Source organism: Meles meles, chromosome 1 (genome assembly GCF_922984935.1).
Source record: "Meles meles chromosome 1, mMelMel3.1 paternal haplotype, whole genome shotgun sequence".
Taxonomy (NCBI): Eukaryota; Metazoa; Chordata; class Mammalia; order Carnivora; family Mustelidae; genus Meles; species Meles meles.
The window spans coordinates 151,041,504-151,044,398 of NC_060066.1; the positions used below are offsets into that span (position 1 = coordinate 151,041,504).

At 38.5% G+C, this 2,895-nt stretch overlaps 1 non-coding gene across 1 annotated transcript; it reads left to right on the plus strand.

Annotated features, from left to right (window-relative positions):
• The first annotated feature begins 2,504 nt into the window (after window positions 1-2,504).
• LOC123928443 lies at window positions 2,505-2,607 on the plus strand. Its single transcript, XR_006815705.1, has one exon. It is a non-coding gene; the product is annotated as a U6 spliceosomal RNA (small nuclear RNA).
• Window positions 2,608-2,895: the final 288 nt, after the last annotated feature.

Consider the following 2,895-nt stretch of genomic DNA (forward strand, 5'->3'; position numbering starts at 1 on the left):
GATGTCGCATGGCTGAGGTCGAAGAGGTTGCTGCCTGTGTTTTCCTCAAGGATTTTGATGGATTCCTTTCTCACACTGAGGTCCTTCATCCATTTTGAGTCTATTTTCGTGTGTGGTGTAAGGAAATGGTCCATTTTTCTGCATGTGGCCGTCCAATTTTCCTAACACCATCTATTGAAGAGGCTGTCTTTTTTCCATTGGACATTCTTTCCCACTTTGTCGAGATTAGTTGACCATAGAGTTGAGGGAGACAGAGAATCTTAAGCAGGCTCTACCTCCAGCACAGAGGGGCTGGATCTCACAACCCTGAGATCATGACCTGAGCTGAAATCAGGAGTTAACCCAGGGTGCCACCGAGGCTCCCGGGAATTATCATGTTTTAAAAGTCAGTAGATAGGGAGTGAAGAGATATCCAGAAATCCGGTCTTCTAAATATGATTAACCAGACAGCAATTTGAATGCTAAGTAGTCTTCACTATTTTCACAACTTGGCAAGAGCTAAAATATAAACCAGCAGTTCTTTGGAACTACTATTCTCTGTCTTGTCTGGGAAAACCACAGGCATCACTTTCCCTGCCCCACAAACTTGCACGGCCATGGAGACCCTTGGCCTAGTGTCCCCTGCAGCCCATGCTGCTCCCTAGGTCCAACCTTAGATCCTTCTTTCTCCCTGAATACTAAAATGAAAGAAAAAAAACACATTAAGCAGTATCTCAGGAGAGAAGAAAAAGGAAAATTCCAACAGTTTAGACTTTATGATCATCCCATACTTTTCCCCAAAAAACATTCTATATAACTGCTTTTCTACCTACCCTTTCCCTTGCATCCAGGAAATACTATCTTTCCTCTAATTTATTCTAAAATTCATTCATTCAGTAAACATTTATAAAGCTATGTACCTCACATTAACTCTAAAATTTTAGCTGTTTTCAACATTTTGCATTTGATGTGTACCTCACATTGACTCTAAAATTTTAGCTGTTTTCAACATTTTGCATTTGATGATTTAGGAGTCGCCTATTTTTAAAAGGCAGAAATAAGCATTTTTTTCTTTATTTTGGGGGTAAAAAATTAGTAATCAAAATATACTTCTTGAAACCTTAAGGAAAAAATTTGTGACTCTTTGAGTTGATAGCAATAGAGAAACTGAGTCAAATTATCTTAAACTTCATGATTTCATTGGCTCACAAGTTTTTGAAAAGATCAGATGCTGTTGCAGGCCTGGTTTGACCCAGAACTTCATATAGTAACTGGACTCTAGCTCCTTTGGGATTCTCTGGGCTCTGCTCAGCTTCCCTCACAGTAGCAGTTATTTGAGATCTCGCTTCTCCCACAACACCAGCAGAGGGGAAGCTCTTCACCACCTCTCACTAAAGAAAAAGGAAGCTACTTCCTAGGAACCCCGACTGAAAAGAATTTTTGCACTTCTCAGTGGCCTGAATTTGGCTACTTGCCCATCCTGGAACAACCTCACGCAGGTAATGGTACATACTTGTTGATTTAAGCCTGTCAAGATCCACCTCTGGAGCCAGAAATGGTGTCCATTCCATGCTGGCTGCATAGCTAAGCAAAGTAAAACATATCCCTGAAGGGGAAAATAAATAAATAAATAAATAAATAAATAAATAAATAAATATATATATATATATGAAGGCATAGAAATGAAAAATAAATACCAAAGAAGCAATCAACAAATGTGCATCCCACAGGTGAATCAACTTTTCCAAAGCAGCAACCAAGATGTTCTCCTCACATGAAAAAATATGTCATCACTCCTGTGTAGCTTATAGAAGCCCCAATTCTTAGAAATAGAAAGAATTATAGGGGGGCACCTGGGTGGCTCAGTTGGTTAAGCAGCTGCCTTCGGCTCAGGTCATGATCCCAGGGTGCTGGGATCGAGCCCTGCATCGGGCTTCCTACTCAGCAGAGAGCCTGCTTCTCTCTCTTCCTGTGCCTGCCACTCTGCTTACTTGTGCTCTCTATCTCTCTGTCAAGTAAATAAATGAGATTTTTTAAAAATTTAAAAAGTTAAAAATAAAAGAATGAATTACAGAAATACAATATAATATATCTCTCATATTTATCTTCCTCATATTATAGCAGTTAAGGCTGGGAAAAGTGAAGTAGACTACCCCAGGTTACACATCTAGTTAATGCCATTGAAAGGAACATAAACCAGGTGTTTTTATTTTTGATCCAACATTCCTTCTCGTATGTCAATATGACACAATCCAGGCAAAATCAGATGATATGATGTGTCATTTCTGTTATTCTCTAAACACAGAGTTTATTTGCAGAGAGTATGTTTGCTGGGTTTGTGAGGAAGAGGTAGGTAAAAAAGAATGAAAGAATGGAAAAAGAGAACAATTTTAATAATTTTTTTGTTTCAACTCAATGACTTTCTAGCACATTTATTGACCCAAAAACAAAACAAACAACAACAAAAAAAAAAACTTTTTATAGCTGAGAAAATGTAACACTATGACTTTGGTAAAAAGAATCCAGTGCTTACTTCAGCAGCGCATATATTAAAATTGGAACAATACAGAGATCAGCATGGCCTCTGTACAACCATGCACACAAATTTGTAAAGTGTTCCATGTTTCCTTTTTTTTAAGCATTTCCATATTAAAAAAAAAAAAGAATCCATGTAATAACAGCAATTGGGCTTATAAATCCTGATCCTAAAACCAAATACCATTTGTGGAAAAGACAAGTTGCTGGCTCTGTTCTCAAAACTCAGTGTGGTTTGAGACGTGCCAGGTAATGTTCCTTTGTAATGGCTTTGACATGAGGAGGAACTCTTCAAGGTAAAGAGACCAGCCCATGCTGGTCAATTATTAAAAATCACAGAGCAACCAGTCCCCTGGAGCCTGTGAATTCTCCTCCAGATCA